The following is a 19032-nucleotide window of genomic DNA, read 5'->3' as shown; positions in this document are numbered from 1 at the left end:
CTGGCCCTGGAGCGTGTCCAGCGGAGATTCACATGGATTATCCCTGGAATGGTAGGTTTATGATGAACGGCTGAGGATCCTGGGATTGTATTCATTAGAGTTTAGAAGGTTGAGGGGAGATCTAATAGAAACTTAGAAAAGAACGTATGACTTAGAAAGGGTGGACACTGGGACGTTGTTTCCGTTAGGCAGGGAGACTAGGACCCGTGGGCACAGCCTTAGAATTAGAGGGGGAAAATTTAAAACGGAAATGAGGAGACATTTCTTCAGCCAGAGAGTGGTGGGCCTGTGGAATTCATTGCCATGGAGCGCGGTGGAGGCTGGGACGTTAGATGTCTTCAAGGCAGAAATTGATAAATTCCTGATCTCACAAGGAATCAAGATTACGGGGAGAGTGCAGAGAAGTGGAGTTGAAATGCCCATCAGCCATGATTAAATGGCGGAGTGGACTCGATGGGACGAATGGCCTTACTTCAACTCCTATGTCTTATGGTCTTCCTCAAATACTCAACACCCCCAAGCTTCTTTCACCTCTCATCTCTTTACCATTTGCCCTGCCTTCCAATGCCCTCTGCTCCCCTTCCCTTTGCTTCCTCTGCCCTTCTGCTGTCCCCCCATCCTTCCTGTTCTCTCTCCCATCCCTTGCTCTTTCCCCTCTTCTCCCCCTCCGCCATTCCATTCGTCTTCTGCTCTGGGTACCCTCACAACCTGTTCCACTTGCTCCTCCTCCCCCATCTGTCATCAGCACAAAATACACCATTTTCCAGAGATAACAGGAACTGCAGATGCTGGAGAATCCGCGATAACAAGGTTTAAGCCCGAAATGTCAGCTTTTCTGCTCCCTAGGTGGAGCTTGGCCTGCTGTGTTCATCCAGCTCGACACCTTGTTCCACCATTTTCCAGCCCCTTTTCGTTCTGAAGAGCAATCTTTCTGGAATCTGAACCCTGCTTCTCTCTGCACAGATGCTGCCGATCCTGCTGTCTTCAATCTGATGCAACCTCCAGTATTTGCAGGGCCACCACTAATTGGTCACGTAACTTCCACTTATAACAAACTGTGGAGCTGGATGAACACAGCAGGCCAAGCGCCATCTCAGGAGCACAAAAGCTGACGTTTCGGGCTCAGACCCTTCATCAGAGAGGGGGATGGGGAGAGGGTTCTGGAATAAATAGGGAGGGGGGGGGGGAAGAGGACAGAAGATGGAGAGAAAAGAAGATAGGTGGAAAGGAGAGTATAGGTGGGGAGGTAGGGAGGGGATAGGTCAGTCCAGGGAAGACGGACAGGTCAATGAGGAAGAGATTACAACAGAGTTGCAATGGGAGAGAAATTCCCTGAGGTTGGTCCGGAGGGAGGAGGGTAACTTCTTCAGGTTAGGCATCCCTGGAAGTGCCTTCGCAGTGAGGTTAAAATTGTATCAGTGATCATGGAAACTGCAGATGCTGGAGAATCCAAGATGGGGTCTAGGCCCGAAACGTCAGCTTTTGTGCTCCTGAGATGCTGCTTGGCCTGTGTTCATCCAGCTTCACACTTTGTTATCCTGGATTCTCCAGAATCTGCAGTTCCCATTATCACATGACTTCCACGTTAACAGTTTAATCCCAGTTGAAGGATAATCGGTGCAATATCACCATCTTCTGGCAGGGAGCAGTACTACACTACAGGCGGCGCTGTAATTTCTAAGCGATGATGTTATATATGGTTGAGTTTTACACAAAGAGTTCATTCTGAGCACCAAGAACATTGAAATTGTATGGAGGCACCTCACAGTGAAACATCGTTATAGGAAGAAGAATTGATCTCTAGTGCAATTCCCACTTTGGAATGTTTTGCCTTAGGCTGTAGACTGAATGTGAAATTTATATTGCAAATAATAATGTTATTAAATCGTGTTGAGGCACGTGCATGAAAACAAGCTGGATTTTCTTTTGCAACTTCTGCAATTAACTTGAAAAATACATTTTAAAAATGCATGACAAAAAACATTTAAAATTGTTTGAAGTATGTTTTTGGAGGAATATTTTTTTAAAAAAACTTTGTTAATACCTCATTAAGGCACACTGAATGGACAGTAAGCTTAAGGAGCAGGTAGTTTGTTAGTAATTAAATTGCCACCAAAAAGAGAAGCTCTTAGAATATGAGGAGCTGCAACACTGAAAGGACTTTATGTTTTTGTCCAATAGAATCATTGAAAATAGGGATGTTTTAAGTTTCGGATTGTAATTCTCAGTGTTAATAAAGAAAACAGAGTTCACCCAAGTGAATGAATGACAGGCCAGGTGAGTCTCAATTTAACAATAGAAAGGCATTTTGTAACATGAATTAAAAATTGTGATTAAATGTCTAAAATGATACAAAGTAGTCCAGTATTGATGTCTGAAAACAAGTTTGTTCTTAGCAAATACAAAAATACATTTTACATCTTAAATTGCTTAAGAGAAGGAAAACTCTGATTCTAAACCTCCGCTGCCTTGCGGCCATACCCAATCATGGGAAAGGCTTCGCGAGTAAACCCTGAGGATAAATCCAGAGCCAGAGTCCCTAAGACAGTCTGATGTTATATCTAACTGCGTTCTGGCAACTCCTGCGCCGACACTAGTGCCAGGTTGTATCGGCCCCTGCCATTCCCTTGGACAACATTGGTGGTGTGGAGAGAGGAGGCATGCTGCATGGGCAACTGCTGATCTCTCAAAAAAATAAACTCTGCCCAGGCCTGCGCCCTGGAGAGGACACACCAGCGTCGCCTCACCGTGGTGGCAAAACATGGAAAGCATGTGCCTACTGGTTATAAGCTGCACTCAATTGGTGTAGACCAGAGGCGCCAGGAGGTGCTTTCGATGGAGGGAGAGAGGCCGTCACGCCTCACTGGACAGCTACTGCCCACCTCAAGCTGGGCAGCGCCCAGCCCTTGAGGTGCTGTCCTGCCACAGTCCACCCACTCCACTGGGTTCGTGGGGCTTAGGGATACAAGTATCCTGAATAAAGGACTGTAAACACTGCACCAGGCAAAGCAACAAGCGAACAAGGAAAGAAGCCATCATTGAGACTTGGATGTTGCAATGTACGGACCATGGCAACTGGTCTATCGGACAACCTTCGAGAGACCAGCGACAGCCACAAGACAGCAGTGATTAACAATGAACTGCTACGACTCCAATGGACATTGCAGCGCTCCGAGACAAGGCTCCCAGAATCAGGGACCTTACATGAGAGAGACTTTACCTGCTTCTGGCAGGGGAAAGGCATAGACGAGGCCAGAGAGCATGGTGTCGGCTTTGCCGTGAAGAACTCGCTGTTGAAGTTGGTGGAACCCTGCAGAGATGGATCGGAGTGGATCGTCTCACACCGACTGCACACCACTGAAGGACCTGCCAACCTTATCAGTGCTTATGCCCCAACCCTCTATTCCACACAAGATGTAAAGGATGAATTTTACAACCAGCTTTCAAGGAAAATACAGGCGATCCCGAATCAGGAACAGTTGCTGCTACTTGGCGACTTCAACACCAGAGTGGGTGCTGATCACGAATCCTGGCCAGGCTGTCTGGGATGGTAATGGGATCGGCAACATGAATGAAAATGGGCAACGACTGCTCGAGCTTTGCATGCTCCATGAACTGTGTTACCAACACCTACTTCCAGGCCAAAGCTCAGCACAAAGTCTCATGGTGACATCCCCGCTCCAAACACTGGCACCAGCTGGACCTGATCCTCACAAGACAGCCACCTGAAAAACATGCTCATGACTCGGTCCTTTCAGAGAGTGCCGACTGTGACACAGATCACTCCCTGGTTTGCTACAAACTCAAGCTCCAACCAAAGAAGATGTACTATGCCAAGCCTGCACGCAAGCAGCGTACCAATGCTACCACGACCCAACATTCAGACAAAGTGGCAGTATTCATCAGGTTACTGGAGGACGCCCTCCTTGCAGACCCACCAGAAGGCACTGCTCAGCAGAAACGGGACTCTAAGGGACACTATCCACAGCACTGCATTGAAGACCTTCAGGAAGAAGCAAAGCAAGACACAGGACTGGTTTGAAGCAAACACAAATGAGCTCAACATGACCATTGAGGTGAAGCGTGCTGCACTGTTGAAACACAAACACCAACCTACCCAGGCAACACTGCATGTGCTGAGGACAGCAAGAAACAACACACAGCAGACAGCTGAGATAATACAATGTGAGGCTGGATGAACACAGCAGGCCAAGCAGCATCTCAGGAGCACAAAAGCTGACGTTTCGGGCCTAGACCCTTCACGTCAAATGACTACTGGCTACAACTATGCGAAAGCATCCAGTTATCATTTGACACAGGCAACATACGTGGAATGTATGAAGGGATCAAGAAAGTCCTCAGTCCAACCCAGAGCAAGACAGCTCCACTAAAATCCAGGACAGGCGAGATCAAAGACAAAAGCAAGCAAATGGAGAGATGGACGGAGCATTACTCCAACTTCTACTCCAGGGAAAATGACATCTCAGACAACGCATGGAATGCCTACTGGTCATGGAGGAGATGGTCGCATTGCAGACCACTGACGAGCTGAGCAGAACCATCGACAGCTTATCCACTGGGAAGGCACCAGGGTTGGATGGCATCCCACCAGAGGCCATCAAGTGTGCAAAGGGAGTTCTGCTTAGCCACCTGCTGGAACGACTGTGCCAGTGCTGGGAGGAGAGAACGGTGCCGAAAGACATGAGAGACTGCAACATTGTCACCCTCTATAAGAACAAAGGGGACAGAAGCGACTGTAACAACTACAGAGGAATCTCGCTGCTGAGCATTGTTGGGAAGGTCTTTGCTCACGTAGTCCTGAACAGACTACTGTGAATTGCTGAAAGGGTATACCCCGAATCTCAGTGCCGTTTCAGGTCAGAACGCTCTACAATTGACATGATCTTCTCCCTCCGACAGCTACAAGAGAAATGCCAAGAGCAAAGACAGCCACTCTGCGTCGCTTTCATCGACCTCACGAAGGCATTCGACCCTGTGAGCAGAGACGGCTCATTCAAAATCCTCGCCAGGATTAGCTGTCCTCCGAGATTCCTTAGGATAGACCAATCGTTTCACGCGGATATGAACGGAGTTGTTCAATTTGACAGCTCGAGGCTTTCAACATCCGCCGCGGTGTGAAGCAGGGCTGTGTGCTTGCCCCCACCCTGTTCAGCATCTTCTTCGCAGTCATGCTGAAACACGCATTTGGAGCATCAACTGATGGTGTCTACCTCTGCACCAGATCGGACAGAAGGCTGTTCAGTCTGTCCCGGCTGAGGGAAAAATCCAAGGTTCGTGAAGTACTCATTAGAGACATGTTGTTTGCAGACACCGCAGCATTGGCAGCACACTCTGAAGAGCAACTGCAGCGCCTCATGGACAGCCTCTCCAGAGCCTGCCAGGAATTCAGCCTGATCATTAGCTTGAAGAAGACCAACGTGCTGGGTCAAGGCCTTGAGCACCCCCCTGTCGTCACCATCAACAACTACGAGCTGGAGGTAGTCCACGAATTCACATACCTCGGCTCCATCATCACAGACAGCCTCTCCCTGGACTCCGAGATCAACAGGCAGATCAGACGAGCAGCCACCACATTCGCCAGGCTGACTGAGAGAGTCTGGGAGAACAAAAAGCTGACTACAAACACCAAAGTTGCAGTCTACAGGGCATGCATTCTCAGCACACTGCTTTACGGCAGCAAGACCTGGAGCCTCTACTCCAGACAAGAGCGGCGTCTCAATGCTTTCCACCTTCGCAGCCTGAGACGCTTTCTGGAATCATGTGGACCAAGTGAGTCACCAACACCGAAGTCCTCACCCGTGCCCAGGTACCCAGCTTCTTCGCCCTACTCCAACAACGTCACCTCCGCTGGTTGGGTCACGTACATCGTATGCCGGACGGGAGAATCGTGAAAGATGTGCTGTACGGGGAATTGGCCATCGGCAAGAGAGCACGAGGACGACCTCATCTTCGTTTCAAGGATGTCTGTAAAACGGACATAAAGTCAATGGACCTGGATGTCGACATGGGAAGATGTCCAAAAGATCGTTCATGCTGGAGACAGGAACTACACAGAGGGCTGGGGTGAGGAGAGGAGAAACTGAGGCTTGCCGCTGAGGAAAAGCACGCTCAATGGAAAGAAAGCAACACGGCAACACTGGAGGAGAGTGTCTTCAAATGCAGTCACTGTAACCGAGACTGTCACTCCTGTGGGGGCTGGTACAGCCACAACAGACGCTGCGCTATCATCAGTGGCTGAAACAAATCTCTTCAGGCGCAGATCCATGGTCTCTTGAGACTGACGGATGCCACAAACATATGGTACAGCACTGCCACTGGCCAGCAGAAACCAGTAATGCGGCCGAGTAATGTTCAGGCACAGGAACAGCAAACACAAAACTAGTGTATCACAGATGCTGGGCATTGAAATTAAATTGCAAAGGGTTGCAATTGCTGAGCAGGTCAGGCAGCATTTGGAAACAAAGGAACAGAGACAACGTTCAGATCTGTAACTTTTTGCCAAACTGTGAAAAGGTGAAAATTGTAGCAGATTTTTAAGTATGTTATGGAGGTGCTGGTGTTGGAGCGGGGTGGAGAAGGTCAGAAATCACATGACACCAGGTTATAGTCCCCCTCCCATTCCTTAGACGACATGTCCATCCTGGGCCTCCTGTAGTGCCATAAGGTTGTCACCCGAAGGTTGCAGGAACAGCAACTCATATTCTGCTTGGGAACCCTGCAGCCCAATGGTATCAATGTGTATTTCACAAGCTTCAAAATCTCCTCTCCCCCCACTGCATCACAAAACCAGCCCAACTTGTCCCCGCCTCCCTAACCAGTTCTTCCTTTCACCCATCCCTTCCTCCCACCTCAAGCCGCACCCCCATCTCCTACATACTAACCTCATCCCGCCTCCTTGACCTGTCCATCTTCCCTGGACTGACCTATCCCCTCCCTACCTATACTCTCCTCTCCACCTATCTTCTTTTCTCTCCATCTTCAGTCCGCCTCTCCCTATTTATTCCAGTTCCCTCTTGCCATCCCCCTCTCTGATGAAGGGTCTAGGCCCGAAACGTCAGCTTTTGTGCTCCCGAGATGCTGCTTGGCCTGCTGTGTTCATCCAGCTTCACACTTTGTTAGCTTGGTTTCTCCAGCATCTGCAGTTCCCATTATCCCTTAAATTAAGCCATCTGATTGAGTTATCAATGTCTCCCTGCAGATGCAGGACCACCTCTATGTGATTAGTTCCTGCTGCCAGCAGCAGATAGTCTCCAGGGACAGGTCAGCAATGGGAGTGATTGCTGGGTCCTGGGAGTGCAGGAAGGGGCCATTCACACATCCCAAAGGTGACAGGCTCTAATTCTGTCATTGTGGGCAATGAGTCTTGTGGTTAGCCCTTGCCTCAGTGACAGGCCCTGACATTTTTCTGTGTGTCCCTGTCTTGTCCAGCAATGATGTCTTCAGTTTGACTCCTTCTCCCTTCAGACCTCCATCTTCATAGCTTCTGGTTTGGAGCTCAGCATATTGGTCCAACTCACATCTGATCACATCTTAACACTCAGAAATACCAGACTAACTAGAAAAACAAAGACAGATCTTCCATTACAGTGTGGTGGATGTGCAAGATGTTAGAATACATCACACTCTTATCCCCAGTGAATCTGCCCCATTCACCTTATCCGGTCCCTTCAGGGCCATCTTCAGCTGGTTTCCCACCATTTCTGAGTACACGACGTTTTAACATTTGATATTTTAATGCAGGTAAAAACAGCTCAGTGTCGGAGTAAGTCTGGAAAACCCAATTCTCTCCCTATTTCCAGATCTCTTGGGGCTCCCAGTCTCACTGCAGATGACCAAAGGTTATTTATATCGACACAGACACAGGTTAGAGTCTCTCTCTCTCTCTCTCTGTGCTGACTGGGTCAGTTCCTATGTCTCGATCACCGTTTGGTTTCCGAGCCCCTCCTGTGAGCCCTGATAGCTCAGTGGGTCAATGCACCGACTGCTGTGATACTGAGCCATTCAGAGCAGGGAGGGTACCAGCCTGGTTTGAGGGATCTGCTCTCAGACACAACAGTGGTAGGGAGACGACAGCAGACAAAGAGTGGCAGAGGTGAGGGATTCTCTGGACTGTGTGCTGTATTTAGTGGGAACCTGCAGCAAGCCCAGAGAAATGGTGTAAAAAAAATGGCACTGACAGAATTTCCCCTGGTCTCCTGCCGAAGCTGAAGCCAATTCTGGGCTCACACTTTTGAAAGAATGTCAAGGCCGAAGGGCTGGTGCAAGGGGAGATTTCCTTGAATGAGACCAGGGATGAGGGTCTTCCGTTCTGTGCAATGACTCCCATAGTGAGGATTGAGAGGATCCTGAGATAACAAGGTGTAGAGGTGGATGAACACAGCAGGCCAAGCAGCATCAGAGGAGAAGGAAGGCTGACGTTTTGGGCCTAGACCCTTTGAAGTGTCCTCATCGAGAGGATCCTGGTGGATTGTCAGGGAGGGGAGGAGGTGCTGGACAATATGTTTAAGCTTGTGTTTCCCACAAAGTCAAATACAACTTGGGCATCCGTGCCTGGGGCAGCTTTGGGACTGAAGGATATGAAGGAGAGCAGCAGGTTGCCAGTCACTCCCGGGACAACATCCCCACTCTCAACCAACTCTTCTCCACGCACACTCCCAACCGACCATCCCTCTCATCGCCCAGCTTCAGGGATTCTGTCACCGCTCTAAAGCTGTTAATTCCTCATACTGCTCTGGGAGTTGCCTCCACCTCTCAGAGGGGTTGGGGCTGGGAGCAGCCAATAACAAGAATTCTGTGAGGATTGCGGTGAACACCCAGAGGGATTTCTCTCCGACAGATGGAAACAAACCCTTTTGGTCCAAGCCGTCCATGGCTGACCATGTTTCCTAAACTGTGCCATTCCCCATTTGCCTGCTTTTGGCCCATATCGCTGTCCAAATGTACCTGCCTCTGCTACTTCCTCTGTCAGCTCATTGCATGTAACTCCTACTGTCTATGAGAATACATTGCACCTCAGATCCTTTTTGAATCTTTCTCTTCTCACGTTAAACCAATGCCCTCCAGTTTTGGACTGACCTGCCATGGGAAAAGGCCTTGTCTGTTCACCTTATTTGCATCCCTCATGATTTTATAAACCTCCATCATGTCATCCCTGAGCCTGCTATGCTGCAGTGGAAAAAAACATCTGTCAGCCAGCCCCTCCTTATACCTCAAGCCTTCCAATCTCAGCAAAATCTTGTGAATTATTTTTGCACCATTTCCAGTTAAATGCCATCCTTCTTGCAGCAGGGTGAACCAGAATTGGCCACAGGACTCCAAATGAGGCCGCGCCCATGCCTTGTACAGCTGTCACACAGAGTCCCATCAGGTGTACTCAATGCTCTGACCAATCAATGCAGGATTACCAAATGCTGCCTTCACCACCCTTTGATACCACTTTCAAAGAACAATATACCTCCACCTCTGGGCATCTCTGTTCAACTACACTCGCCAGTGCCCTCCCCTTAACCGTGTGCATTCTTCCCTGGGTTGTCTTACCAAAATGCCACACCTCACATTTACATGAATTAATCTCCATCTGCCAATCCTTGCTCACTGTCCCAGTTGACAGAAGAGGCCATTGTACTCAGATATCCTTCATGGAACCAGTGATCCAAACCACCATATAAATAATTTTTGGTGTCATTTCTTTTATCAATTAGTTGCGTCTGTGTCTTGTTCTCAATATTCCCGATCAACTCTGTCCGAAATCATGATTTTTAAAACCCCAGCAAATCTCCTTATCTCTTGCTCTACAAGAGAAATAATCCCACCTTCTCCAATTAATCCATGTAGCTGAAGTTCTCTGCTCCCTGGTCATCGGATGTTTCCCCAGCACTGAGAATAAACTGACTGACATGCAGTTATTGTGTGCATCCTCAAAACCCTCTTTTTGAACCAACATTTGCAATTCTCCAGTTGTCTGGCACTGCCATGTCAAAGGATTGGAGGATTATGGCCAGTGCCACCGCAATCTGCACCATTACGTCTGCAGCATCCTTGCATACATCAGTTTGGAACTGACGGCTACAAAATCAGACCACAGTCAGCCTTTCCAAAGTCTCCCATGATGAGTTTTTAAAATCATTAGCGCCCTACTTCAATTTTTTTTTCCCAGAAGAAGCTAACGAGCATTTGTAGCCCATCCCTGACTGCCCTTGAACTAAATGGCTTGCTTAGCCATTTCAGACAGCAATGAAGAGCCAACCACAGTGCTTGGGTATAGAATCATGTATAAGGCAAAGGATGGCAGATTTAGTCTCTAAAGGATATGAGAGAAACTGAACAGCTCACTGTGACTAGGACAAGATTCATGTTCCTGATTTATGAATTGCGTTGAATTGTTATTCTCATGAGATTTGAACTCAGATCCCCTACAGGACACTGGTGAGGTCCTTTTTAAAATATTGTACTCAACTCATCTCCCTAAGAGAGGAAAGATGCTGTGAAACTTGAAAGGGTTCAGAGAAGATCTACAAGGACGTTGCTGGGACCGGAGGCTCCAAGCCACAGGGTGAGGCTGAACAGTCCGGGGCTTCCCTCGCTAGAGATCAAGGGGCTACCATACAGAGGCCTACAGAACCATGAGGGGCTCGGACAGGGCAAACAGCCAAGAGCCCCCTCCCAGGGGAAAGGAGTCAAAAACTAAAAGGTCATATGTCACAGGTGAGAGGGAAAACATTCAAAAAGAGACCCACAGGGCAACCGTCCCCATGCTGAGGGTGGTTTGTGTATGGATTGAGCTGCCAGAGGAAGTGGTGGAGGCGGGTACAATTACAACATTTCAAGGGCATCTGGATGGGCACCTGAACAGAAGAGGGTTGAAAGGGTCATGGTCCAGGATTTCTGCTTGGCATGGGCAAGTTGTTTCCATGCTGTGTCAGTCAGTAACTCCACCAGCAGCCTGATCCAGTGAGATCGCCACCATCTCCACAATTTTACAGCAAGTATAATGGCGATGTCTACATGTCTGTAAGAGAACTACAAATCACAGTAGGAAAATGGACAGAGAGCCTGTGTTGAAATGCGGGTCTGACAAAATGACTATATTCATACGTTCTTACCATCCTCCTTCATTCCCCCCTTGTCAATATTTCCCCCTGCTCCTTTCTCCCTCATGGGTTTCTCCACATTCTTGCTCAGTACATTTTTGTCAAATCACATTGACAATGGGGTCCACATTCTCATCATTTTCATAAAGAATTTGATCCTGAACTTCCCATTGGATTTATTTGTAACTTGATGACTTTTCCACATCCAAATGGTCAGCCTCCCGACAGGTGGAAGCATCTTCACTGAATCTATCAAATTCATTCCATTATCGCTTTAAACATCAAAATCAGATCTTCTCTTTTCTCAAGTAGTTTAATGTCACCAGTTAACTTCTGCACATGTCAGTTGGTAAAATGACTTTCTCCAGGACTTCAATACTCTCAGTGCAACATCCTGTTTGTATTCCATGTTTGCATCAGAACGGGGGAGATGTAGTGGTAATGCCACTGAACTAGACATCCAGAAACCAAGGCTAATGTTCTCTGGACATGGTTTCAAATTCCACACTAATAAAATCTGGCATTTTAAAGAAAGTCTTGTCTAACGGTGACCATGGAAACATTGTAGATTGCTGGAAAAGACCACTTGGATCACTAATGTCCATCTGGCAAGTAAATCTGCCCTCCTTACCTGATCTGGTCTACATGTGACTCCAGACCCAGCAATTTAGTTGACTCTTGGGAACAGGCAATCAATGCTGGCTGACCCAGTGACACCCATGGCCCATTAATTAGTTGTCTTAAAAATGACAATTGGGGTAGCGCAGTGGCTCAGTGATTGGGACAGATGCCTCTCAGTGCCAGGAGCTGGGTTCGATTCCAGCCTTGTGACTGTATGGAGTTTACACATTCTCTGTGTCTGCATAGGTTTCCTCCCACAGTCCAAATATATGCTGGTTAGGTGGAGTGGCCACGGTAAATTGCCCTGTAAATTGCCCCAAGGATGGTTTGGCTCACTGGATTAGCAATGGAAAATGTAGAGTTACAGGGACAGGGTAGTGTGATGGGACTGGGTCAGATGCTGTTTGCAGGGTCAGTGTGGACTCAATGGGCCAAATGGCCTGCTTCCACACTGTAGGGAATTGTTAGGCTGAAGGGCCTGTTTCCACACTGTAGGGATTCTATGATTATAACAATACAAGGTGTTCCTCCACTCCCAGGAAACCTCAATCCCCTCTTCCATAAAGACAGAACTGAACATATTAATTTGCTGTTTTCCTGAGGCCAGAATCCCCAGTAACAGGATCTCCACACAGGGTCCTCTTTATCATTGCCTGCCTTGTGGTGGGCTGAATACAGAGAACCTCAACATGGACTATTGCTGGGTCAAGGATCACAGGCCTGCCACTCAGCTTAGTCAGGCTGCCTGCCTGTTTTTAAATGGTGTGGTCAATGGAGACAGGACACATGGTGTCTGTTTGAGATATAAAGTAACCAATAATGAGTCACTCATGACCTAATCTGCAGGGTCAGTACTGCAAAGGATATTATTATTTAACTTATTGACTTTTTCACATTTCATGAGTTTTCTTACATGTACACTCTGAAAAATTTAAAGGGGGGGGGGAAGACCTTCAGTCAGTTTTCCTTGGGATCTTGGCATGACAAGATTTCATTTCAAGGATTAATTTAGAAAGAAAACATTGGCACCAGCCAAGTACCTTTAGGAAAGAGTAATGACTGCTCATGTTATAATTTTAACCAACAAATCTAAATTAACATTTGAAGGACAAGGGTAACAAGTACATCCACAAGTTCCCCTCGAAGTCACTCACCATTCCAATTTAGAAATATAATCCCAGACCCCTGGGTCAAAATCCCAACACTCCCTTTCTAACAGCACCACGTATCCTACACCCCAAACACTGCAGCGGTTTCTTTAAAAAAAAGCTCACTACCACACCCTTCAAGGAAAAGAGAGATTGGCTGGCACTTTATTGCCAGTCACTGACACCACATCCGGTGATCAGAATTCATCGAAAACGAAATTGGAACTTGTTGTTGCTAAGGCTCTTCAAAGACCTGCTGGAAAAGGAGGAAAAATCTTCGATCAAATTCCTGGAAGTAAGTTTCAGAGCTCAAAAGATTCTTTATTTCAGGGGTAACAAAGTATGGAGCTGGATGAACACAGCAGGCCAAGCAGCATCTTAGGAGCACAAAAGCTGACGTTTCGGGCCTAGACCCTTCGTTTTATGGGGTAGGTTTTATTTCAAGTGGAATCAGGACGTCGTTCTTTACGATGAAAGATCCCAATTAAACAGACGGAGCCAAACAGGGCCCAGATGGGAACTGTTCTATGAAATGTTTTACCTTTAAAAGTGGCTCATCATTTATCAGAGTGTGGAATTGGGCTCTGTCAGTGTAAAGGGAGCGGGAGGATTTTTTTTAAAAAAAACGTATTGAAGCCACCCGGTTTAGACCCTGCAAACAGCAGGAGACACGGAAGTAAAAGTCAGACTAAGAAACTTTTTGCTGTGTTTATATTTCAAATAAAATCATTCGGCCCTAGAGAACGATCAGCACTTGAAATAAATCATTAGTCCCCCGGTTGTAAACGAAAGTTGACTCGGCACTGAGTGCGGGCCGCTCCTTTGCTGAGCCAGTGAATACTGTAAAAGTGTGAAATGTAGTGAGAGCCGCCCCCACCCCAACTCCCTGGGACAGCACACAGCGGCGCCTCCGAGATTAACTTTAAATCTCACAGACGGTGGGATTCGGGCACAAACTAGGAGCAAATAATTAAATACGGAAGTGCGGAGTTGATCAAGCAAACTAGAAAGCAGAAAGATCGGGATTCTGACTGTTACATCCTGAAAACGGGGGAAAAAAATAATTCCTGAGCATAACACGAATATTCGGAGATTATTTGTAAACAAATGGGAGGCTTTGCAAGTCTGAAAGGAAACAAACGTGACTGAAAGGGAGTGAAAACCCAATGTGGGGCACACAATCAAAAAACTCCGTGTAAAGTGCCTTTGTTTGGAACCTCATGAATTGAAGGGAATGATTTTAACGTGTCGCCCTGTTTTCCCTTCACTGTCCACGGAAAACCTGTCAGTAAAACCTTACCTTTTATCCGGATCCTGTCATTGTTGGGGTTTTTTTTATGGCTCTGTTTAGAGAGAGCTAAAACCGTCAGAAATAGGAATAGGAGTAGGCCATTCGGCCCTTTGAGCTGTTTAGTCATCTCGTGGGACCATGGCTAATCCTATATTCCTCATATCCACTTTTCCGCATTTTCCACATAACACTTAATTGCCCCCCCGATCAAGAATTTATCTATCTCTAAATATACAGATGGACTTCATCCCCAACAGCCCTCTGTGGCAAGGAGCTCGAAAGATTCTCAACCCTCTGAGAGAAGAAATCGCTTGTCATCCCAATCTCTAATTGGCACCCCTTTATTCTGAGGCTATGCCCTGTGATTGGAGAATGTCCCACTAAGGGAAACATCCTCTCGGCATTTGGTGTGTCAAGCCCCTTTAAAATACTCTTTTAGCATAATCAGATCATCTTTCATTCTTCCAAATTCCAATGAGCAGAATAATGACCTTTTTTCCATTGCTCAAAAGGCAATTCTCTCCATATCAGAAGTCATCCTTGAGAACTTTGTCTGAACTACCAAGAATAAAATATCTTTCCTTCAAAGGGACCAAAACTGCTCCCAGTACTACAGATGTCTCACCAGCACCTTGTGTAATTGCAGCAGAACTTTTCTCCTCTTTTACTCCAACCTCCTTGAAATTAGGCCCAACATTCTATGAGACTTCCTAATTATGTTCCAGCTGTCTATGTTTCATTCACAAGTCCCCTCCCAATTTCCTTTGTGTCCTAGTTCAGGATTTTCTTAAGGTTAACATGCAGGTTCACTTGGTAATTAGGGAGGCAAATGCAATGTTAGCATTCATTTTGAGAAGACGAAAATACAAAAACAGGAATGTACTGCTGAGGCTGTGTAAGGCTCGAGTGAAACCGCATGTGGAATATCATGAGCATGTTTAAGCCCCACATCTAAGGAAGGAAATGAAAGGTTTGGAGGAGCCCAAACGTGGTTTGCAAGAATAATCTCAGGACTGAGTGGTGTGTCATAATGAGGAGCATTTGAAGGTTTTAGGTCTGTCTTCAGTAAGCGTTTCAAAGGATATGGGGGGATCTCATTGAAACCTATAGAGTACTCAGAGGCCTGGATAGAGTGGATGTGGAGAAAATGCTTCCACTAGTACGGGAGATGAGGATCTGAAGACATTGCCTCAGAATGAAGGAGTGACATTTTAGAACTGAGATGAGGAGGAATTTCTCCAGCCACAGAATGGTTAATCTATAGAACCCATTGCCACAGAAGACTGTACAGGCCGAGCCATTGAGTGTATTTAAGAAAGAGAGAGTTTCTTGATTAGTAAGGGGATCAAAGGTTACAGGGAGCAGGCAGGAGAATGGGACTGAAAAACATATCATTTATGATCGAATGGCAGAGCAGACCTAATGGGTCAAATAGCCTAATTACATTCCTATTTCTTACAGTCTTATGAAAACAAAAATACAAGACTATTGCAGAACAGGTGGGGGGAGTGCTGGCAGATAAAATACTCCTTCAGAGGCCCAACATTGATGTAAGAGCCAAATGGCCTCCTCTGTTCTGTAATTATTCAAGTTCGACATACTGTCTCAGAAGATCCTATAATATTGTCACTAAGAACAGATAGTTATCATAGCAATACAAAATGTTCACTGCACAGAAAATTGTTATTTGACCTGTCATGACAGAATGCTTTAGCTCGTCCCGCCCTGCCTTTTCCTCAGAGCTGTGCAAACATCCTGTTAAGGTGCCTATCTAAAGCCCTTTGGAATCTGCCTCCCTATGTCCTCAGGCAGTACATTTCAGTTTCAAATTACATGCTGTTTAAAACAATTTTTTTCTCATGTCACCTTCAGCTAATTTACTATTTACTTTCAATTGTTGTTCTCTGGTTCTGCTGGTGCTTGAAAAGGCAGCTGACCCCCTCCTCCTTGAGGGCACTGGGGGTAAGCAATAAATGCTGGCTTACAATGGAGCTCAAATCCAAGGAAATTAAAATCAGTCAAGTCGTCTTTTAATGTATGATTAACAATATAATTGAACTCTTCGGATACAGACAGTGACACACACAAGTTTAAAATAAAGCCTGCAGATATTTAGAGATAATGGGAACTGCAGATGCTGGAGAATCCAAGATAATAAAATGTGAGGCTGGATGAACACAGCAGGCCAAGCAGCATCTCAGGAGCACAAAAGCTGACGTTTTGGGCCTAGACCCTTCATCAGAGAGGGGGATGGGGTGAGGATTCTGAAATAAATAGGGACAGAGGGGGAGGCGGACCGAAGATGGAGAGAAAAGAAGATAGGTGGAGAGAGTATAGGTGGGGAGGTAGGGAGGGGATAGGTCAGTCCAGGGAAGACGGACAGGTCAAGGAGGTGGGATGAGGTTAGTAGGTAGGAGATGGGGGTGCGGCTTGGGGCGGGAGGAAGGGATGGGTGAGAGGAAGAACAGGTTAGGGAGGCAGAGACAGGTTGGACCGGTTTTGGGATGCAGTGGGTGGAGGGGAAGAGCTGGGCTGGTTGTGTGGTGCAGTGGGGGGAGGGGACGAACTGGGCTGGTTTAGGGATGCGGTGGGGGAAGGGGAGATTTTGAAGCTGGTGAAGTCCACATTGATACCATATGGCTGCAGGGTTCCCAAGCGGAATATGAGTTGCTGTTCCTGCAACCTTCGGGTGGCATCATTGTGGCAGTGCGACGGTGAATACTGCAATGACTCAGGCACCTCTTAACATGGGTAATTATCCTGGAAACCCCTCTGGTGAAGAAACTACAATGGGATTCAAAATTTGAACAGACTAGTGGTTTGTTTCACATTATTTTAAGTGCCACAGTTGTAGAACCATTTCTTGTCAATTCCCATCTGTTGCTTTCCAGTGAGAGAATCAGTCATGGCTGCAGAACTATTCTGGTTGATATTGAAAATCCTTTGACTGGTAACCCCAATTCTGACAAGACTCTGCTATCCACAATACAAACATGTCACATGTCATTGGAGATGCACCTCTAGGATTGGGCTCTTGGCCTACAGAACCCTTGAGCTGTGACATGGAATGTCCAAGGTGGACAATCATCCTCGTTGATGAGTCATTACCAACAAGGATGACAAACACATCTTTGTAATCCTTAACATGATCAGGCCCTGACTGATCCCAACACTCTGAAAATTCCGCACTCCAACAGGTGAACCACTTTTCCACCCAAGTTTTCAGAGTTATCATTTTCATTGTCTCACTTTCCGGTTATTCTAATCAGTTTGGTTCATGTTCCCATCCTCAGTGTTCAGACTGAAGTGCTTTGTCCATTGGATGAACTGGTATCCAGTTCTGAGGACAAACTATTCACAATTTACTAATGAATAATCTTAATGAATAGAGTTCTATAGAGATTGCATCTGGGACAGCCACTTCCATTTGGATAACTCTTCTTGGTTATAGAAATCTGGGCCATGTGGTAAATTAAGCTTCCAGTTTACAATGAGGAATGTCTCAGGACATTCATCAGGAGGTAGATAATATATTTAGAATACTTGTGAAACATGTTGTGTATAGTTATTTTCACATTAAAACTTAGAGAAAAATATATGACACAGAAGAAAGTCATTCCAGTCTAATCTGTTCCTTCTATTTTTAGAGTGGAAGAGAATTTGCGAATGTGAAGGTAAGATCTTAAATTTATAACACAGAATAAAAATAATGTATAAATAAAAAGCTGATGAACAGCTTAAATAAAGCTGCTAACTCAAAGAATAAATCTATGACTGAAAAATAATCTTCTATAAAACCATCGCATAGGCCACTGCTTCATTGCATCCAAACAGGATAAATTACTTTTAATTGCATTGAATTTCAACAGAGTGAAGAATCACAAAACACTTCAAAATGTTGGAAAATGCTGCAGATGGTGTTATACAAAAAAAATTCTTCAATGGGCAGGTTCCTAGATTCCACCAGAAAATAAATCTTGCACCAAAGTGCTACTTTTCTTTTTGAAATAAATAATGTTTTGAATGGCTGTTTTGAGATCCAGATCCACAGTTTTTTTTTCATTCTATTCCAAAAATTATTCATTCCAGTGGGAGTGAGGGCAAACATGAACTTGTGACTGATGCAGTTTCTCAGTCCAATGTTGTAATTTAGAGGAAAATACTGAAGTAGAGGGAAATATTATTTATTTTTGCGCTTGATTTAGAAACTTTGCAAGGGGGAAGTAACAATTTGGTGCAAGATTTATTTTATGGTGAAGCCTAGGAGCCTGACATCTGAGAATTTTTTTTTTCTGTAACACCATCTGCTGCATTTCTCGATGTTTTGAAGTGTATTGTGTTCCTTCACTTTTTTCTCTTTTCCTCCATACAATTTTTCACTCTGTAGTTCTGCTGTTGAAAATAAATCAACTGGTGCAATGTGACCAATTTTCACACCTACTGCTTTCACAGTCCTACTCTTTTTCAATCCATGGACAATTGCTAGAACTATTTAAGTTAGAAAGTTCAATCTAAGCCAAAGCAAATAAGCAATATTTTCAAATCAGAAAATCAGAAGTTAGGAATTCTGCAATGGGAAACTTGTCTGCAGTCTCCCCAGTGCCCAATCTTGTTGTACAAGGCACAACTCAGGACTGTAATGGAATATTTCCCATTTATCTGAATGAGTGCAACTCCAACAATGCTCAAGGAGTTTGACACCATGCAGGACAAAACAACTCATTTCGCCTGGTTGTGACTAACTTGATGGCTCAGTGGTGAGCACTGCTGCCTGACAGTGCTGGGGACCCAGGTTTGATTCCAGCACCGAGTGTCTGTCTGTGTGGAGTTTGCTCATTACCCCGTGCCTGCATAGGTTTCC

The sequence above is a fragment of the Stegostoma tigrinum genome, chromosome 34 (genome assembly GCF_030684315.1).
Source record: "Stegostoma tigrinum isolate sSteTig4 chromosome 34, sSteTig4.hap1, whole genome shotgun sequence".
In the NCBI taxonomy this organism is placed as follows: Eukaryota; Metazoa; Chordata; class Chondrichthyes; order Orectolobiformes; family Stegostomatidae; genus Stegostoma; species Stegostoma tigrinum.
This window is presented reverse-complemented; position numbering follows the sequence as displayed.